At 41.4% G+C, this 23,135-nt stretch overlaps 1 protein-coding gene across 3 annotated transcripts in view; it reads left to right on the forward strand.

The window, feature by feature from the left end:
* LOC124612387 (serine/arginine repetitive matrix protein 2-like) overlaps positions 1-23,135 on the forward strand; it is a 350,835-nt gene that overhangs the window by 281,677 nt on the left and 46,023 nt on the right. The gene's annotated exons all lie outside the window — the stretch shown is intronic.

Below are 23,135 nucleotides of genomic sequence, written 5' to 3' on the forward strand. Positions count from 1 at the left end.
GAGATGCATGTTCATGGAACTTTCCTTCAAACTAACTGTGTAAGGTATAAGAATGGATGGAAACTTATTTCCAATCTGACGCAAGACTGCTTTCAAGCCAGTTTTTGAGGTGTCATAGAACAAACACCAAGGGACTCCATCAAGGTTTAATAGTATTATAGAAAATTGGGTCCTCCTCCTCAGAAAATAAATGCTCAAATTCCTTTTGACATTCGGGAGGACGAAGATTCAATCCCACGTCCGGCCATCCTGATTTAGGTTTTCTGTGATTTCCCTAAATCGCTCCAGGCAAATACCGGGATGGTTCCTTTCAAAGGGCATGGCCGACTTCCTTCCCCTTCCTTCCCTAATCTGATGAGACCGATGACCTCGCTGTCTGGTCTCCTTCCCCAAAACAACCCAACCCAATCCTTTTGACATTACTTACTCTGGAACCAGCCTTTGAATCTTTAAAGTAAATGACTAACTAACTCCACTTCACTTTTTTAGGTAGCTTTAGATCATCAACTCCTTCCATAAAATCTGGATCGTTCTATGGCATCAACACTTCCAAAATATTTTCACCTTTTTTCTGTCTGATGGAGGTGATGTAGGATGGCATTATCCATGAGACAGTAGTCAAATTGCTGATTCTGAAGACAGAAGTTTTACAGCATGTTTGGACTTTGAACTAATTACAGATATATTTGTCAAGCAGAAGTAGCAGTTTTACTGCGCCACCCTTTTAGATACCACTAATGCCAACTTCGTAATATGTTTCGATCGTAGGAGATATACTATAATGACAGGCTCTAATAGCACTGCAATATGTAGGGAAAAACAATGTCAGCCAACGTAGCTCACTCTCGTAATACTACAATTCGTCCTGACAAGATCTTGCCTTTACTCAATGACGTAATCTGTGAGACTTGAAGTAATCGTCCGTGTTAACACGATGACGTCACATAAGGTTTTATGTTTATCTTCTCACACTGTAAATTACACTCTAGCTCGCTACATCACCACCATGTACGAAAAGATGGACACAAAAAGACCTTTCGTGGTAGAATGGGATCAGTGATAACTATTTGGATATTAATTACAATAATACATCTGACTATCAGGGTTCACTAGGTTTCAAAGGTAAACTACCACCAAAGCTAGTATCACTCACCAGAAAAATGTTAACGAGAGTCTACGAGGAGTAGGAATGATGTATTTACTTTACCAACAACAGCACACTATACTGGTGGAAACGTACAAGAGGCAAAGACATAATTTTATACTGTTTATGTCTCATTGTCAGTCAACAATAACCTTTATAAGTAGCGCCTTGCTACAACAATATCCTTGATGTTCTGGCATAATGACAAGTGCTGGCATGTTGGCCTGGAACATTACAGCAGAAAGGGCTGTGAGACAATGTCAGCCTATGGTACACTGACTGGGATGACACCACGAATGGAGTGGCAGCTACATGAAGAGAATATAAGTGCCACCCCAGCTAACTGCGGCGGGAGTGGAAGACTAGCCGTCATACAAATGCTACAGCAGTGACTTATGAACTGTTTTGTTTGCTTGCATTGAAATTATATATACCAAAGGACGTTGATTACTTGCCTGTCGTCATTTGCTTGCGACACACCTTTGTGAATATGCGGACTTGAGTATTGTCAAATTAACTTACTGTGATAAACTCCATTAATACGTTGTGCTTGAATTGTTGTCTAGCAATCCTAGAAGACAGCTTCGTATGCACCCTGTATTAGCCATGTGGGCAGAATACTACACTTGACTCTATTGAAATTTTATCATAATAAACTATTTCATTAATCTCGGCCCTTCAGAAATTAAATGGACAAACTTTTTATTTATACTTAATCACTTTTCCATAACGTGCAAACTTGCTTTCCCCGTCTAAAGATTAATTATCTTTCTTTTCATTACAAGTCGTTCACTGAAAAATATTATTCCTTTTCTTTATTTTCTTCAAACTTTGCTTTTACCAATAATCCAGTCTTTTACTTCATTGGCCTTTGGGTTTTGGCTTTATTCTGAAAAGATATTTTCCAGATGTTAGTCTGCATTCAAATAAGACTTTGATTATTTTTTCTCGTAATTATTTTGAAATAGTTTGGGGATAAGAGACAAGTCGGGTACTGACAGTTTAAAACTGTTTTCTTTATTTTCTGCAGTTAAATAAACTACCAGTACAAGTCAGCATTTTGTTTTTTGAGTGCTGGTTCACTGTTCAAAACCCCAATAAGCAGAAATGTAATTAAAAAAATAAATAAAACAAAAAACCTGAGTGTCAGCGCCACTTTACAGCTATATGAACAAAGAATCAGACAAAACTTAACCACTTCAGCCTTTGACTACCGCGACCCACTAATATGTAAAGCTCAATAGACAACACTCGATGATCTCTTTTTGAGAGAGAATTAGCATGTTGTCTTTTAAATGATTCTTGATTTGTTGCTTTGGGACAAGGGGAAAAGCTATCACATTCTCAATAAACTTCTGATTGTTTCTCAATAAATAACTATGGTGCAAGATGCCCGTTTCCTTTAATATAGACTACACATTCAGTACATCCAATGAGATTTTCTGAGTTTACTATATTGCGACGCTAATGCCGAAGTTGCACAATAAATCCTAACCCAAACGTTGCTAAGTCACTACTCCTTGGTACCTGTGTACACCTATACAACCATAATAACACAATGCAACGCTGCTATCTCTTAGTGTGTGCTTTAATCTCAACCCCAAAACAATTAAACGACTTTGCGTGAACATGTCTCTTCACATACACCATCCAACAGGAAATCTCACAAAAATATTGAAATATGATTCGCCTACCATCACGTGGCTATTGAACAGCACAACGCACCGTTAATCACAACTAGGAGAAACTAATCTTGCACTTCAATGAATCGGAGATTTTCTGCCAAAGATCGACCTAATAATCATTTCCTACATATGCTGATAATATTCTCAAAAACCCTTTCTAAACAGACACATTTGACTTTTATCCCCATTGCAGACTACTTCATGTGTCGTATGTGTGAGCTGATCTCATTACACTCTTGAGGTAATCTCTCTTGAGGCTCACTACCCAAACGATACTCAGATGCTACTCCTGAAATTCTCAAAGGGCAAGCCAAGAAACATTCTCTTCTAACAAACATACCACGCTAATTCTTTCTTTAACAGTTAGTGTTTCTTCTATGCAGTCACTGGCAAACGTTCGTAGTGGCCAACTGCATCGTAGTTGTTGTCTTTGCTGCAAGCCGTGATGCAGCAATTGGCTGGGCATTGCAAACTCACTGACTTGACAGGACACAGCTTTTCTCAACCCTCAAATGTCACATACCTAAAACAACATAATCTCTTCATTCTTCTAGCACATAAAAATCAATAATAAGAGTTGAGGCGATACTAACAAGTGATGTGCTTTTTTTCGGGCTGAAGATGGTTATCAATAACTGAATATTTTAGAAGTAGTGGTCTGTTACACGATCTTTAGGTTCCTACCATATTATTGGAACTGCAACAGGAAATCTTACACATTTGGCACAACAGACTACTGGAGCCCAAAAGTTATTCGGCTCTGCTGTATTGTCAAAATAATATTCATAAGACTTATTAATGCAAGGAATCAAATTTTACCACCGAGAGAACAGCAGTTGGCATACTGGACTTGTGTTTGGGAGGGTGACAGTACAAACCTGCATCCGACCATCCTGATTTAGGTTTCCCTAAATCGCTAAGGCAAATACCAGGATGGTCCCTTTGAAAAGACATGGCTGATTTCCTTCCCTATCCTTCCCCAATCCGAGATCATGCTCCCTTCTTTAATGACCTCATTGTCGAAGGGATGTTAAACACTAATCTTCTCCTCAAATTTTGCATCTGTGCTTTTAAAGTAAATTGACCACAAATGTTTCAGTCACATTTTACAGTGGGTCAATAGAGATATTGAAACCAAGTTTTTGATTGCAAAATATTTCTAATAGCAAAAATGCACTGTGATACACTCCCAGTCAACTACACAAATGAGAATACCACTTGCCATTCTACAGTTTACAACTTTTTGCTCACTAATATATGGCACAAAGTTAATAGTTTAGCATTGAAAACTGTTCCAGGTGTGGAAATGCAATGTTAACCATAGGAAAGCTAGACAACTACCACTACCTTCTCACTCTCCTGTAGCAGCGTCTCCCCACAGCTAGCATTGTTATTTAAAAAAGTAGTATTGGTAGCAATGGAAATCAATTTTTGTTTGTGTGCAGTTACTCTGGAATATTCAGTCTGTGCAAAACAGTTGTTGTGTGCAGCAAAAATAAAATAAGGAAACAGACACAAAAATAAATAAATAAATGCTATTGTTAACATCATATACTAACTTCCCCAAACAAAATAATTTTTTTAAAATTATCCAATGAATAATTTACAAAACCAGATAAAAACTCAAAAGAAGTTAAAGTAATGCCATACTATACACAGTAAACCTTCAGATCAAATAACCATAATATTTAAAAAAAAATTGAAGGTAAAAGTTGCTTGGATATCCAAAGTGCATTAGCAAAATGAGTGTTATAATGCAAACAAAATTCAGAATGACATCATAAAATTATTTGACTTAAGACTTCAAAATAGTAGTAGTAGTAGTAGTAGTAGTTGTTGTTGTTTAATTGGTCTTCAGTCCGAAGACTGGTTTGATGCAGCTGTCCTTGCTAGTCTATCCTGTGCAAGCCTGTTGATATGTGCATAACTACCACATCATACATCCATTTGAAACTGCTTACTGTATTCAAGCCTTGGTCTCTCTCTACAGTTTTTATCCCCCACACTTCCTTCCATTACCAAATTAATTCCTTGTGCCTCAGTATGTGTCCTATCAAGAGATCCCTTCTTTTAGACAAGTTGTCCCAATAAATTTCTTTTTTCCCTTATTCAGTGTAGTACATCTCCATTCGTTGCTTGATCTACCTATCTAATCTTCACTATTCTTCTGTAGCACCACATTTCAAAAGTTTCTGTCTCAATCTTTTCTGATTTCCCTGTGTCCACATTTCACTGTCAAGCTGGGTTGCATTCCAGACAAATACCGTCGGAAAACACATCCAAACATTTAAATTTATACTAGACATTAAGAAGTTTCTCTTTTTAAAAACATTTTTTTGCTACTGACAGTTTGCATTTTATACCTTCCTTACTTCGGCCATCTTCAGTTAAGTTGCTGCCCACATAAAATTGATTTACATTGAATACAATCCATTACCCATGTTTTATTTTTCTTGATCTTGAAGTTGTAACTTCTTTTCAAGACACTATCCATTTCAAAAACTGCTCTTGCAAGTCACTTGCCATCACTTGCAGAATTACAATTTCATTGGCAATTTTCTTTCCAGATTTCTTTTTGTTTTTCTTCACTGCTTGCTTACTCTTCAGGGAGAGGCATACTTCCTTCTCAACTATTACGTCGCTTTCATGTCCTTGACTCTAATGGTTTCTGTACAAGTTGTAAATAATCTTTTGTTCCCTGTATTTTATCCCTGCTCCCTTCAAAATTTCAAAGAGTGTAGAACACTCCAAATTGTCAAAAGCTTTCTCTCAGTCTACAAATGTATCAAAATAGGTTTGCATATCTTCAGTCTATCTTCTCAGATAAGTTTTAGCATCAGTATTGCATTGCATATTCATACATTTCTCCAGAACCTAGACTTATCTTCCTCGTGGTCAGCCTCTAACAGTTTTTTCATTCTCCTGTAACTAATTGATGTCAATATTTTGTGGTCATGACTTATTGAACTGATGGTTGGGTAGTATTCTCACCTGTCAGAGACGTGCCTTCTTTGGAATTCGAATTATTACATCCTTCCAAGTCTGGGGGTATTTCACCTGTCTTTTCTATATTGTACACCAGGTAGAGTGATTTTATTATGGCTGTCTTTCCAAAAGATCTCAGTAATTCTGAGGAAATGTTTCCACTTTTGTCTTTGTGTTCTGTCAAATTCTTCTTGCAGTATTGTACCTCCCACCTTATCTTCATCTGTTTCTTCTTCTCTTTCTATAAAATTGTTCTCAATTTTGTTCTCCTTATAAAGACCCTCTACATATTCCTTCTACCTTTTATCTTTCCCATCTTTGCTTAGCACCGACTTGCCATCTGATCTCTTGATATGTATACAGTTTCTCTAAAGGACTCTTTAATTTTCTTACTGGCAGTCTCTCTCTTTCCTCCTCTAGTTATTCATCCTTCTATAGCCTTGCATTTACCATTTTGCACTTTGTGTCAGTCTCATATTTTAGACACCTATAATGTCTTTTGCCTGTGTAGTAACTACAGGTTATTACACTCCTACTACACCCCTACCACCCACAATGGGCATAAGTTGGGCAAAGTGTAGTGTGTATTCAAATGGTGCACCCACAAGTACCTGAGGCACGGGCCTCCAGGCCAGCAGTTGGCAATGTCTTCGAGACATGTAACTACATCCTCTCAATCTTTTTGTTGTCACTTAAGAGAGTACAAGAGTTCCCAGATTTTTTGTAGATAAAGTTTTGGGAAATAAATCATTTTGTTGATTGATGGTGAAATCTTGCACCATTTATGACTATAAATGACCAAGCTATATTAGCAGAAGATCTGTCTGTTTACACAGGAAAATAGCCCAGAACTTAAAAGTTCAATTATTGTGCAAGTGGATTTATTAAGAAGCAATTCTTGTTTCATATGTTTCATTATTTTTGTCTGTGGTACTCTGCATGAGCTCTGTGCCATCCCAGGAGTATTAAAGCTGTACTTGGCGTCATTACATGAAAACTAATCAAAGGCAACAAAGAATCTTCTGCATGAAACTTGGCATCAAAGAATACCAATGACTAGAAGGTTATAGTTACAATGTAAATACTGATGTGTTGATACTCATGTTCTTCTTTGGAAGTTTGGAGTTTGTTAAAAATGATATTATCTAATGGATTAACCAATGATTACATTTTGTAATTAAAGGTATAATGAAAATTTTCCTATAAATGAGAGTTGGTGGGTCCTGTTTTGGTAGAAGTTGAATTCTTCTACATGCGTAAGACTAATTATCAATGAGTCGAGGGTTCACAGACCCCTCAGATCTGAAGATTAAGAATGAGGTATTTTACAAATTAACTGAACATTGTTACATTCTGTGACTCTACTGTCACTGTGCTGTTTTGTTGCCTTTTCGTGATCCAATAAATTGTGCTTCTTTTATGGCCATGTGTTTCCTCATTTTCTTAGTCAGAACATAATAGCAATGAGTAAGGGTCAAATTTTCATGTGTTTTGGATTCTGTGGTTTTTGTGCCATTCATCTCAACTATGAAGGCATTACTCAAATCACTTTTGCAACAACAACAGCCATGTATAGCTATGTTGGAACAGTTGTTGACTTCATTGACTCAGGCTCACCTGCCAGTGGTTCACCCAGCATATTTTCCATCCTATAATGAATCCAGAGAAGACTTGGCTCTTACGAGAAGCAGCTTTACCAAAATTCCATTGCATTCTGATTGGTTGACAAAGAAGTGTGTACAGCTCTTTTATGTCATGGATATCCTCCCGTGTGTATCACGTACTGTGCCACTTAGCTCCTCTACGGAAACCAGTGTTGCTTTTTTTGCTTATATGTGTAATTTGCTGTCCTCCCATCACCCCAGGCATACACATGAGATCTGATCATTGTGTGTGTTGAATTCTAGCAGTGTCACAAACAGCCATAGCAGTCATATCATCCTTGTGTGGCTGAGCTCCATGGCCTCAGTTGTAAGTGTCCGTTTGTCACAGATAGATCTCAGGAGTCATATGCAGATGCCTTGGTCAGAGACACAATCATTTGCTTGGCACCAGGTAAAGAGGTGCATTAACACGCTCTTCAACTTGAGGACCCTGCATTGGAAGAGGTGTTGAATATTGCACAGTCATTCAAGGTCTCTGATCTTACGGGCCACCAATTAAGGCTTGGAGTGACATCACTGTTGTTGACAGCATGCAGCCCCAGCATCCGGAACACAGTGCACTGGGGGAGGAGAGGTAACCACAGTACAAACAAGATTACCACTCCGTCATGTACAAACACATTGTTGGCAAGAGGAACAGCGAATGTCACTTTGTTCATGTCCCTCTTGTTTCACATAGTATGGGTGGGGATGCCTCTTTTCATAAAAAAGCAGATCACATAGCAGAGGTATGTCGATTCTGCCCCGCCAGGAGTCACTTACCCCTGCCCCTCCTTTCTGATGACTGACAAATGGCTCAGTTGGATGTGTCCATCCTCACCTGTGCCGATTTCAGCACATTTACACCACTTGTAGCATCGTAATTCCTACCAGAGATGTTTTTTACGTCCTCAGCATCATTCTCATTCTGCATGTTGAGCAAGACAGTGGTCATACCCCGATTGTCTTTTTTGCGTATTTTCTGCAACTACCTGCATATGGAGGCCATGTGTGGGGTATGCCAGCAGATAGGTCATTTGACAACTGTTTGTGATAGACAGCAGCGGGTCGTGGCTCAGTTATTGGATGCCCCTGTGTTTTCACTGGACTTGGGAGCTGCCTCTAATGTTCTGCACGTGTCTTCTCGGTATATTTGGCTGATGTTAGTGGATGGGCGACCGGTCGGATTTCAGGTAGGCACAGGAGCGAAGGTCAGCTCTTGGGCTGCACAGAGTTGCAACAACCTCTGTGTCAGGTTGTGTCTTATAGTAAACATTGCATATTCCATTGTGGGGGCAATTCTCCGTTTCTGCACATTATAATTATGTGGAATGGCAACCTACCTTTTTAGTCGTCAACTCACCATTGGAGCAAAATATCTTTGGGGTCAATGCATTTTCTGGTTTTGGATTCCATATTGTTGGTGAAGTCCAATTAGTGTCGCAGTTGTTCTTTTCACAATTTGGACTCCTTACGGCAGCCCTACAGCCTGCTATCTGAGAAACCTTGAGTTGAGCAGAAAATTTCGATGCACATGTTTGTTGTAAAGGATCTGCAGTACACAAATTTTGTCATCCCTGACCCCACTCCCTTCACCTTGCGTGATAAGGTAAAGGCTGAATCTCAGAGATGTCTGGATCAGTGCATTGTTTGTCCTATTTTGTCAAATCAGTGGACAGGCAGAGTTCCTGATAAAGTAAGGGGGGGGGGGGGGGGGGCAGTATTTCAGTATTTTTCTCACATCGACTTGTATGATCCCTACCTGCAATTGGATTTGGTTTCTCGGACTTTTCTGGTCCTCAACACCCTCTTTGGGATTTATCAGGTTACTCGCTTGCATTTTGGGATCTCTACTGCACCAGGGATTATGGAATCACACTTGGAGCAGTTGATTCAGGACATTCCTTGTTCCATCAGTTACCTTGATATCTGGATCGCAGGCCCTACTCCGGAGGAACATTTATGAAACCTTCAATCAGTTTTTCAGTACCTCCTCGACAATGACATTTGTTGCAAGTCAGAGAAGTGCAGTATTTCGTTTCTGAAGGTGCATTTTTTGGGCCATGTGCTTAGTAAAGATGGTCTTTTAGCCACAGGCGACCACATCAAGGCCATTATCAACCTATCGGTGGCCAAGAACCTGCAAAGGTCCAATTTTTTTTTGGGTACGATTTCATATTATGCTCAGTTCATTCCCCAGGCCACACACAGCTGTCAGCCTTGTAACCGGCTTTCCCAGAAGGGTGTTGTGTCTGTCTGGTCTGCAGATTGTCAGCAGGCTTTTCAGTCTCTCAAGCAGCAGTTGTGCTCTGCTCCCTGTGTGGCTTTATTTATGCCACATAACTTTAACCCTTTCCTGTGATGCATCCCTGTATGGCATTGGTGCTGTCCTGTCCCACTGGAACCCAAACAGCTTCCAACAGCCCATTGATTACATGTCAAAGACACTATCTGCTGCTCAGTGTTAATTATTCAAAGATGAAAAAAGAGGTGCTGGCTATTATTTTCAGGGTTAAAAAGTTCCACGTCGTCCTTTACGGTGCACAGTTCATCCTCATCCATGACCACAAGCTGTTGGTTTCCTTATTTGGCCATTGTTCCAAACTGCCAGATATGGCTGCCCAATGGTTGTGGTGAGCCCTTCTTTCTCAGTAACTATTGTTATGATATTCATTAGGGCTCCAACACTCAGCAAGTCAATGCTGATGTGCTATCACAGCTACTGATGGGGCGCAATCCGGAGTTTGGTTGGAGGTTGTTCTGTTCACGTTGAATGTTGCCTTGCAGCAAGCCCTGTTGGACTTTCCATTGATGGCACACACAGTTGTGACTGCCACAGCCACTGACCCATTTTTATGGCATATCATTTCAGTGGTCCAGTTGGTTTGGCTGCAGCGGGTGTGTCTGGCTGCAGACCAGGTGGGGGCATACATTTTTCTTCCTACATGTTCGGCTTAATTTTGTTCAGGAGTTCCCGTGCTCGCCACAGAGGGGCAATGCTGTTGTATGGTCATTCCTCTGGTGTTGTGTCCTCGCATACTCCAGTTGCTGCATGCATCGCACAGATGTTGTATAAAGACATTGGTCTGATGTCATATCTACTGGCCTACAATCAACTGTGACAGAGAACATCTGGTTTGTCCTATCAGGACTGGTGCACAGAAGCATGCTGCAGTGCAGTGCCAGTTGTTTCCTTGGCTGGTCCTGGAGATTCCTTGGGACATGTGTACGATTATTTCACCAGCCCCGTTTTGGACAGCATGTGGTCTTTTGGTGGCCGATACATTGTCTAATTCCCCATACTTAGCCAGAATGTCCTCCATGTTGTTGACTGCCATGGTTTGCACACTGTCTATTATTTTTGTGATTGAGGGATTCCTCAGGATCCTGGTATCACAACAGTCAGCAGTTTATGTCACGAGAGTTTCAGGACTTTTGCATTTGCAGTGGTATCTGACCACCACTCTGGTTCACCCATCTTCCATTAATAACTCAGAGGTGGAGCACTTTGCCCGTATATTTAAGATCCAAATGAAGAATTCCATGTCTGATGCTTCCTGTGACGCTGTGTTGTTGTTGTTGTTGTTGTTGTTGTGGTCTTCAGTCCTGAGACTGGTTTGATGCAGCTCTCCATACTACTCTATCCTGTGCAAGCTTCTTCATCTCCCAGTACCTACTGCAACCTACATCCTTCTTAATCTGTTTAGTGTATTCATCTCTTGGTCTCCCTCTGCGATTTTTACCCTCCATGCTGCCCTCCAATACTAAATTGGTGATCCCTTGATGCCTCAGAACATGTCCTACCAACCGATCCCTTCTTCTAGTCAAGTTGTGCCACAAACTCCTCCCCAATTCTGTTCAGTATCTCCTCATTAGTTATGTGATCTACCCATCTAATCTTCAGCATTCTTCTGTAGCACCACATTTCGAAAGCTCCTATTCTCTTCTTGTCTAAACCATTTATCGTCCACGTTTCACTTCCATACATGGCTACACTCCATACAAATACTTTCAGAAACGACTTCCTTACACTTAAATCTATACTTGATGTTAACAAATTTCTTTTCTTCAGAAACGCCTCCCTTGTCATTGCCAGTCTACATTTTATATCCTCTCTACTTCGACCATCATCAGTTATTTTGCTCCCCAAATAGCAAAACTCCTTTACTACTTTAGGTGTCTCATTTCCTAATCTAATTCCCTCAGCATCACCCAACTTAATTCGACTACATTCCGTTATCCTCATTTTGCTTTTGTTGATGTTAATTGTATATCCTCCTTTCAAGACACTGTCCATTCCATACAACTGCTCTTCCAAGTCCTTTGCTGTCTCTGACAGAATTACAATGTCATCGGCGAACCTCAAAGTTTTTATTTCTTCTCCATGGATTTTAATACCTACTCCGAATTTTTCTATTGTTTCCTTTACTGCTTGCTCAATATACCAGCCCGAAGATATCAATCTCCTAAAACATGTCACTACCGGCACAGTACACAAGGCAATTATGAGAATCTCTTCCGAGGTAGTAGGAAATGATGGCGTGAGCATTGGCATGATTAAGAACATCGTAGACACTATTATTCCAGTTATCACAGACATCTTCAACCTGTCTCTTATCAGTAGTACGTATCCTGCTGAGTGGAAGCAAAGTTTAATTCAACCTATACCCAAGACTGACAACCCTAAGTCGCCAGGTGACTACAGGCCGATCAGCATACTACCTGCAATATCTAAAGCCCTAGAATACATCGTCCATGAACAGCTGACGGATTACCTCAAAACTCATAACATCCACGACAAATATCGGTCAGGCTTTTGAAAGCACCATAGTACAGCAACTGCATTGATCAAGGTAACTGATGACATTAAACATGCTATGGACAGACGCGAAGCTACCATCCTAACACTGCTTGACTGCAAGGCTTTTGATACAGTTGACTTTGATATATTACTAATTAAAATGAAACAGCTGAATTTCTCAAACAGCGCAATACACTGGTTCGACAGCTACCTCAAAAACAGAAGTCAACAAGTCATTTGTGGGTCAGAAAAGTCATCACGGAAAAACGTGCGCTCTGGAGTTCCCCAAGGCTCCGTCCTAGGTCCATTACTCTTCTCACTGCACATTAATGATATTTCTTCAGTGATTCACTCCTGCAACTACCATCTATATGCTGACGACATCCAACTGCACATAAGTGCAAGCCCCAAGTACATTGCTGACACAGTAGCAAGTATGAACGCAGATCTTTGCTCTGTTTCTCGATGGGCACAGAACCTAGCTCTGAAAATAAACCCCAAGAAATCCCAGGTCATACTTATATCTCATCCAAAGTTAATCAGCCGGTACTTTCGCGAAACAGTCCCTCAAATACTCCTCAATGGTACCCAACTACCATACCAAAAAACAGTAAAAGACCTTGGAATAATCTTGGATGAACACACAAACTGGGAACAACAAACAGTCACAGCTTGCCGGAAATCGCTCTCCTTACTACATGCAATTCAAAAATTTAGAAAAATATTTCCAACCGATGTTAAACAAAAATTAGTCCAAACACTGGTCTTGCCTAATCTTTACTACTGTGATGTAGTTCAACACGGCACAAACAGTGAAAATTCGAGATGCCTCGAGCTAGTGATGAATGCTTGCGTTAGATACGTGTGCAATATACAGTTGTATGATCATATCAGTCCTTCATACTCCCAGCTATGTTGGATACGCCCTCATAAGGCATGCGATCTCCACACGATGTGCTTACTTCATCGATTTCTTAGCCACTGGTGCCCCCAATACTTATCTTCTCACATTATACACCTATCATCATTCCACACCCGTAATACCAGATCGGATACGTCTAGCATCTTGGCTGTACCTTTACATAACACAAAATCTTTCTCCGTTTCATTCTCCATCTCAGCCATACGACTATGGAACGCGCTGCCCTGTGATCTGCGTCTTATCCAGAACCACTCAACATTCAAGAGGGAACTCAAAACTTAAATATTAGGGACGGTATAGCCACCATTGTTGTGCCCCTCTCATCTCTTTCTTTCTCCTCTCCATCATAGCTTCGAATTTTACCATTCTATTTCTCTTCCTCTAATCTGTCTACCTCTTCTATATCTCTTTCACCCCATTCTATCGTCTTATGTCTCTGCTCGATGAGAATAACTCACAAGCTGCAAAAACATAACGAGAAAATTCCCAACTAGCAATAGGACTGACATTCATAAAAGAAAAATATGTTTACTTTCATATACATAGTCATTACTACTATTATTATTATTATTATTATTATTACTGATTGTTATAATTATTTTTTGATTGTTATAATTATCATTGTACTACTGTTATAATCTTTATTTTTTTTCTTTAACATTAATACTGTATAGCACGTTATATGTGCTTAATGTTCTGCAGAAAATGTAATTTGTTCAATATGAGTATGGCTGGTTAGGTGTAAGAGAGGGCCTGAAGGCTCTAATCTTGCCAGGTAAAATAAATGCATAAATAAATAAATATACAGATTGAATTGAATAACATCGGGGAGAGGCTACAACCCTGTCTCACTGCCTTCCCAACCACTGCTTCCCCTTCATGTCCCTCGACTCTTATAACTGCCATCTGGCTTCTGAACAAATTGTAAATAGCCTTTCTCTCCCTGTATTTTACCCCTGCCACCTTCAGAATTTGGAAGAGTGTGTTCCAGTCGACGTAGTAAAAAGCTTTCTCTAAGTCTACAAATGCTAGAAACGTGGGTTTGCCATTCGTTAATCTATCTTCTAAGATAAGTCGTAGGGTCAGTATTGCCTCACGTGTTCCAATATTTCTACGGAATCCAAACTGATCTTCCCCAAGGTTGGCTTCTACCAGTTTTTCCATTCGTCTGTAAAGAATTCACGTTAGTATTTTGCAGCCAGGACTTATTAAACTGATAGTTCGGTAATTTTCACATCTGTCAACACCTACTTTCTTTGGGATTGGAATTATTATATTCTTCTTAAAGTCTGAGGGTATTTCGCTTGTCTCATACATCTTGCTCACCAGATGGTAGAATTTTGTCAGGACTGGCCCTCCCAAGGCTGTCAGTAGTTCTAATGGAATGGTGTCTACTCCTGGGGCCTTGTTTCGACTTAGGTCTTTCAGTGCTCTGTCAAACTCTTCACGCAGTTTCATATCTTCCATTTCATCTTCATCTACATCCTCTTCCATTTCCATAATACTGTCCTCAAGCACATCACCCTTGTACAGACCCTCTATATACTCCTTCTACCGTTCTGCTTTCCCTTCTTTGCTTAGAATTGGGTTTCCATCTGAGCTCTTGATATTCATACAAGTGGTTCTCTTTTCTCCAAAGATCTCTCTAATTTTCCTGCAGGCAGTATGTATCTTACCCCTAGTAAGATAAGCCTCTAATCCTTACATTTGTTCTTGAGCCATCCCTGCGTAGCCATTTTGCACTTCCTGTCGATCTCATTTTTGAAACGTTTGTGGTCTTTTTTGCCTGCTTCATTTACTGCATTTTTATATTTTCTCCTTTCATCGATTAAATTCAATATTTCTTCTGTTACCCAAGAATTTCTACTAGCCCTCGTCTTTTTACCTACTTGATCCTCTGCCACTTCCACTACTTCATCCCTCAAAGCTATCCATTCTTCTGCTACTGTATTTCTTTCCCCCATTCCTGTCAATCGTTCCCTTATGCTCTCCCAAAACTCTGTACAACCTCTGGTTTAGTCAGTTTATCCAGGTCACATCTCCTTAAATTCCCACCTTTTTTGCAGTTTCTTCAGTTTTAATCTACATTTCATATCCAGTAGATTGTAGTCAGAGTCAACATCGGGCCCTGGAAATGTCTTACAATTTAAAACCTGTTTCCTAAATCTCTGTCTTACCATTATATAATCTATCTGATACCTTCTAGTATCTCCAGGCTTTTTCCATGTATACAACCTTCTTTTATGATTCTTGAACCAAGTGTTAGCTATTATTAAGTTATGCTCTGTGCAAAATTCTACCAGACGGCTTCCTCTTTCATTTCTTATCCCCAGTCCATATTCACCTACTACGTTTCCTTCTCTTCCTTTTCCTACTATCGAATTCCAGTCACTCATGACTATTAAATTTTTGTCTCCCTTCACTATCTGAATAATTTCTCTTATCATACATTTCATCAATTTCTTCGTCATCAGCAGAGCTAGTTGGCATATAAACTTGTACTACTGTTGTGGGTGTGGGCTACGTGTCTATCTTGTCCACAGTAATGTGTTCACTATGCTGTTTGTAGTAGTTTACCCGCACTCCTATTTTTTTATTCATTATTAAACCTACTCCTGCGTTACTCCTATTTGATTTTGTATTTATAACCCTGTATTCACCTGGCCAAAAGTCCTGTTCCTGCTACCACCAAACTTCACTAATTCCCACTATATTTAACATTAACCTATCCATCTCCCTTTTTAAATTTTCTAACCTACCTGGCCGATTAAGGGATCTGACATTCCACGCTCCGATCCATAGAACACCAGTCTTTTTCTCCTGATAACGACGTCCTCTGGAATAGTCCCCGCCCAGAGATCCGAATGGGGGACTATTTTACTTCCAGAATATTTTACCCAAGAGGACGCCATCATCATTTAATCATACAGTAAAGCTGCATGTCCTCGGGAAAAATTACGGCTGTAGTTTCCCCTTACTTTCAGCCGTTCGCAGTACCAGCACAGCAAGGCCGTTTTGGTTAGTGTTACAAGGCCAGATCAGTCAAGTATCCAGACTGTTGCCCCTGCAACTACTGAAAAGGCTGCTGCCCCTCTTCAGGAACCACATGTTTGTCTGGCCTCTCAACAGATACCCCTCCGTTGCGGTTGCACCTGTGGTACGGCTATCTGTATCGCTGAGGCACGCAAGCCTCCCCACCAACGGCAAGGTTCATGGTTCGCGTGGGGAGGTCCTGGCTATATACCAGGCAATATTAGTCAGCAGGTACAGTCTGGAAGAATAGTTGTATGGTTGCCATCCATGGAGTCTCCTGGATTTGCTGCACCCTGAGTCACATGCCATGAACCACTGGGAACTGTCAGATTTTCCTCCCAGAATGCCATTTGGGCTCGTTTCTTCATAGGCGGGGGTGGCAGCTGGGTATCACAGTAGGCCACAAAGAGTGGCAATTGTTTGTGGTGTATGTTGGTTCGAAACAACTGACCTGTCATGCAAGTCCACTATGCATGCACCCTGTTGGGACATAACTGTTGCAGTCTGGTGGTCTGCTGGGTGACAAGTTGAGTCACAATGTTGTACTAAGTGAGGGCTCCCATTTGCAGCAGTGTGCTTCCCCATTGCCGCCTTGTCACCATGCTCCACTGTCCTCCCATTGCCTACAGTAGCAGCTTCCAGTGAAGCCCGCACCTGTACCTGCTGATGAGGAGCCCATGGATTTTGATTGGCTCTCCTCCCCCTCCCCTCGGTGATGGAAGTGGCTTAACCTCCATTACCATCAGCAGACCCACCGTTGCTGTAATGTCCATGCTCTTCTGCCCGTCTGACAGAGCCACTGGTGTTGATGTTGCCTCCTTTGGTGCTTGGTCAACTGTCAGATTCTTCAGTGGCCTCTCTGATTCTACACTGGAGCTCATGGCACAAGCGTGGTCATTTTTTACTTACTTGGCCTTTGCGGGGGGAGGGATTTTGTATTCCTAACAGCGGCATGGGTAGTGCAGTGGGATGTGGAGGGCTCATGCAGCACACAGTATGGGCAGGCCCATTGCCGGAGATGTTTACCTGGAGGCAGCAGTAGACCAGGCAGGCAAGTGCTCTTCTGGAGTTGGCCTACTATTGACCTCATCTAGCTTATCATGCCATGTGTAATGCCTAGTGCTTGGCTTTTGGCTGTCCACACCGCCCATGCACTGTGCTTGTTGCTAAGTGGTTTCAGACTCTGCTTGCTGTAGATTCACTCACACAGGTAATTCTTGTTCCTCTTGAGGGGCCCAGTTTCCCAGCTATTATCGAGCCACCGTCAGCCCAAGATGTATCCACACTGACCCTGCAGTGAAGCAACATTATCATGCCTATGCATGTACTAAGTGTTCTTTGACCGCAAGGCCATGGGCATGGCAGATGCTGGTGTAGAAGGACGTCACAAGAAATCTGGTGGTAATGGAATGGATACAGTGGAGAGGCAAGCCTTAAATGTAGGATAGGAGGTTGCAGACAGTTGTTTCCATTGTGGCTGGGTACAATGCTCCCACAGAACGAACCTATGCTTTTGTTACCCATCTGCTCCAATCTATTTTCTGTAACGTCCCATCATATGTTCAAGACACCGCTCACTTCCTTCACTACCTCTCCACATTTCGTATCCGATTACCACCAGATTCCTTGTTCGTCACTGTGGATGCAACGTCTTTCTACATCAGCACCTCCATGCAGCCATGGCCTTACAGCCAAGGGAGCACTACCTCCCACAGTGTCATCCTGACAGTAAACCAACACCTCTTTCCTAATCCTCCTAGCTGAGCACATCCTGACTCACAATTATTTCACTTTCAAAGGCTGTCTACAAACAAGCCCATGGTACTGCAATGGCACCATCGTAAGCCAACTTATTTATGGACCATCTGGAGAATTCATTCTTATCCAGTCAACACTTAAAACCTCTTGCCTGGTTCAGTTTCATTGATGACATTTTCATGATCTGGACTATCAGCAAGGACAGCCTTTGCTCTTTCCTCCATAATCTCAATATTTATTCCCAAATCACTTCACCTAGTCCATCTCAGTTCATGAAGCCACCTTCCTAGATGTCAATCTCCACCTCTCAGATGCCACCATAAACACATCTACCCATATCTAGTGCACCAACCACCAACAGTAGTTCCACATTGACAAATGCCACCCATTCCAAGAAAGAGACTTTCTGACATCTTCGTCATCCTTGGATGCCACATCTGCAGTGGAAATTTAATGATATCTTTCCAGAGTCTTTACTGACAGGCAATATTCTATCCAACTCATCCATCAACGAATCTCTCATGCCGTCTGTGCTTCCAATACTAGCAAACCTGTTAACCAGCCACTTATCAGCTCTCCTGTGATCATGCATTATTGCCCTGATCTGGAAAACCTCAATTATATCCACCAGGGCTTCGAATACCAGTCATCGTGCCCTGAGATGAGGATATCTCACCCAAAACCCTACCCACATCCCCCAAAGTAATGTTTTACCACTGACGCAACCTATAGAATATTATTGTCCATCCCTGTTCCAATCGTACTCCCAGTCCTGCACACAATGGGTCATTCCCTTGTGGTTGACCCAGGTGCAAGATTTGTCCCAAGCTAACCCACCCATCCGCTCACCCACCCGCCATCTCCTATAGCACTCCAGTCATAGGAATTTCCCACCCTACAAAAGGCCGGGCACATTTGAAAGCAGTTTTTACTTATATCAGGTATGTTGCAAATACTATACAGCATTCTATGTGGACATGACAAGTAACCAACAGTCCACTCACATGAATGGTCACTGCTCCAACTGTGACAAACCTCAAACTTGACTATACAGTTGCCATACATGCTGCACACCGCAACACAACACAACTGACTTCAATCGCTGCTTCATTACAAGGGCCATTTGGATACTCCCTTGCAGTACAAGTTTCTCTGAAATACAGAGATGAGAATTCTCTGTTCTCACAATCCCCTTGGCCTGAACCTCCTCTTACCTGTTCCCACTGCCTTGCCTTATTTTACCTTTTCCCTTCTCTTTTTTGTCCATATCACCCTTCTCTGTCCTATTTTCTCCCACCACTCTCCTGCCTTCCCTCCTGTGAGCATTCTCTCCCTCTCCCTCTCCCCCTCCCTCCCCCCATCTTCTCCCCATCTCCTTCTCTTCTTCCCCTTATCAACCCCTCTCCCTTCTCTGTCCCATACCTTTCTGTCTCATCGCCTTCACCTTTCTCTCATTTTTCTCCCTCCTTCCTCTATCTCCCCCTTCTTCTCTTTTTGCTGTACCCTCTGTACTCTTTTTGCCTTGTTGTGTGCCTGCAGAGTCATCTGTCCAAAGACCTCCTCTTTGCGTCTTTCCCTATATCCTCCACATCTCTATCAACTCAGGCAACTGCGTGTATTAATCTAGTATCAATAATCAGTGACTGCAGGAATTTGTATTTGGGTGTGCGTGTGGTTGTATGTGTGTCCTTGTGCTAGAAAAACAGCTATTGCTGGAAAGCTATTGTGAGTGCTGTTTTCTTACATATTACTGGGCTCCCGGCATTGATCTGCTATAGGTGAGGGATTATTTTTCCTTTATTTTATGTATTTCTCCATTCAGGAATTTCCTTACAATCCTGTCTCTGTCTTCCCCTTAAATTTTTACCCTCTACAAGATCATCGGTCCACCTAATTTGTGACATCTTTCTATAACACCATGTATTAAATGCTTTGATTCTCTACTTTAAAACCATGTATTAAATACTTCAGTTCACTACTTTCATCTGTTCTCGGTTTACTCTCAACCTATATTCTGTACTCAGCAGACTGTTCATTCCATTCAGTATGCCCTGTAATTTGTTCTCACATTGACTTATGATATCACTATCATCATTGGATCTTATCATTGATGTTCTTTCACACTAAAGTTTAATCCCACTTCTGAATTTCTCTTTTATTCCTTTGATGTACAGATTGAACAATAAGGAAGAAAGTCTGCATCCCTGTCTCACACCTTTTTTATCCAAGTAACTCATTCTTGGTCTTCGATTCTTATTGTTCCTTTTTGGTTCATATACACATTGTATATTACCCATGTTTCTAAGTAGCTTCTTGCTCCATTTTACATTGTCAAGCATTTTTTGTAGGTGAACAGAGTCTATGCACATAGATATATTTTTCAAACAATGGAAAATCCAGGATAGAATGTAACAATATTATGTCATGTCCTCCCCCGTCTAGCCCCTTCCCTGTTCCCATTCCACATTCCAGCACTACACAGCTCTCTGTTCCCCCAACGCGCCCAGTCCTTTTACTTCTCTCCTTTTCCATAACCCCCCCCCCCTCCCACCTCTCCTCCATGCTCTGTCTAACCTCCAAACTGGACCTAGCTGCCCTACCCTGTCTCCACCTCATCCCTGCACTACCCTGCTATCCCTCCCCCTCCCCATCTCAGCCTCCTCCTTATCCCCAATTGCCCCCTCCCCCTCTTCATGCACTGCTATTGCTGCTCATAGTGTGGCTTCAGCTGCCAGAGACTGCGGTCGCACGTGTGTGTGTGTGTGTGGGGGGGGGGGGGGGGGCACGTGCATGTGTGTAAGTCTATTTTTGACAAAGGCCTTGTTGGCCAAATTCTTATTTTGTGACAGTATTTCCCTTGTGCCTATCTGTGTCTCAGCGTCTCTGCTATTTGGTGAGTAATAACTATACTTCCATAATACTATCTGTATTTTTCTTAAGTCTTGCTTCCATTATCAGTTGCAACATCAGAAATGGCTGTCATCTAAGGCATCTTCAATTTTCTTTTCCATTGTTCTGTACATCAGGTATTTGGGTGCATGAGCTGTGTTCTGGTTGTCTGATAATATTTGCATTTATGTGATCTTGGATATTCAGAATTGTGTGGATGATATTTTTCTGAAAGTTTGAGGGTACGTCTTCTGTCTCATAGATTCTACACACCAATTTGAAAGTCTTTTGGTTACCACATCCCCAGTGCATTTGACACAGTGCCCCACACCCGGCTGTAATGAAGGTACTAGAATGTGGAATAGGTTCCCAGGTATGTGAGTGGCTCAGAGACTTCATTAGTAATAGAACCCAGTGTGTTGTCCTCTATGGTGAGTGTTTGTCAGAGATGAGGGTACTCTCAGAAGCACTCCAGGGAAGTATGATAGGACTGCTTTAATTTTCTATGTTCATAAAAGATCTGGCAAACAGGTTGGGCAGCAGTCTATGTTTGTTCGTTGAAGGTGATGTGGTGCACAGGAAGGTGTCGAAGTTGAGTGATTGTAGGAGGGTACAAGATGACTTAGACAAAATTTCTTTTTTTTAGTTGGTGTGATGAATGGCAGCTAGCTCTAATTTATAAATATGCAAGTCAATATGGAGTGTTGGAGAAACAAACCTGTAACACTCAGATACAGCACTAGTAGTGTCCTGCTTGACACAGTCATGTGATTTAAATATTTGGCATAGTGTTGCAAAGTGATGTTAAATAGGGTGAATGGTCTACTTCAGTTTATTGGGAGAATTTTGGGAAAGTGTGGTTCATCTGTAAAGAAGACCACATGTAGGACACTAGTTCAACCTATTCTTTAGTACTACCCAAGTGTGTGGGATCCATACCAGGTCACATTCAAAGGTGGGCTGCTAGATTTCTTACCAATAGGTTTGAGTAATGTGCAGGTGTTAAGGAACTCAAATGGGAATCCGTGGAGGGGAGACCACATTATCAAGAAACACCATTGAGAAAATGTAGAATATTTGAAGCTGACTGCAAAGCAAATCTACTGCTGCTAACATACATTTTGCTTAAGGACCATGGAGATAAGGTAGAAGAAATTTTGGCTCTAAAGGAGGTTTGTAAACAGTCACTTCTCTCTCTCTCTCTCTCTCTCTCTCTCTCTCTCTCTCTAGCAGTGTAACAGGAAAGGAAATGACTAGTAATGTTACAGGGTATTCTGCGCCACATACTGTGCTTGCAGAGTAGGTATGTAGATGTGGATATAGATTTTCCTGTAGCCATTTTGCTTTAGTTTCCTTGCACTCCGTGTTTACTTCATTCGCAAGTGATTTATGTTGTGGTATTCCTGTCTTTTCCTGAGCATTTTTGTACTTCCTTATGTCATCAATCAGTTGAAGCATTTCTTCTGTTACTCAGGGTTTCTTAGCATTTACCTTCCTTGTACCTCTAATTGTCCGTCACACGTCTGTTATTGCATATTTTAGGGATGTTTATTCCTCTTCAACTGAACTGCCTACTGTGGACTCATAATCACAGTATTTACAGCCTCAGAGAACTTCAAAAGTGCATCATCATTCTTCAGTAGTTCTGTGTCCCATTTCTTTGCAGATTGATTCTTCCTGATGTTTCTCTCAAACTTCAGAGTACTCTTGATCATTACAAATTGTGATCAGAGACAGTGTATTCACCATTACCAGCTGAAGTTCACAGTAAAACTCTATAGTCTTTCTCCTACCTCACTCATACTGCCAAACCCATGTTCTTCTGTAAATCCGTCTTCAGTTCCTTCCCTTCCTCTGCAGACTGAGTTACCCATTCAATACCCCCCCCCCCCCCCCCTCCCTCTCTCTCTCTCTCTCTTCATTTTTTAACAATGTAGGAAAAGACAGATTGCTATTTACCTTAAAGGAGACATGTTAAGTTGCAGACCGGCACAATTAAAAGACACTTACATGAAGTTTTGGCCACCGCCCTCATTAGCAAAAGAGAAACACACACCATTCACACACACAAGCAAGCACACCTCATTCACACATGACTGTTTATCCTACCCCATTAGGAGCTGGGCTACCTTTGCAAGCAGCCATGTCATTTACCAGCTCTGCTGCAATCATTGCATAGCTTTTTAAATTGGTATGACTATCAACCGCTGTCCACCAAGATCGAGGGCCACCACCAAACTGTGGCTGAGAGCAAAATAGACCACCCTGCGGCCGA

The sequence above is a fragment of the Schistocerca americana genome, chromosome 4, assembly GCF_021461395.2.
Source record: "Schistocerca americana isolate TAMUIC-IGC-003095 chromosome 4, iqSchAmer2.1, whole genome shotgun sequence".
Taxonomy (NCBI): domain Eukaryota; kingdom Metazoa; phylum Arthropoda; class Insecta; order Orthoptera; family Acrididae; genus Schistocerca; species Schistocerca americana.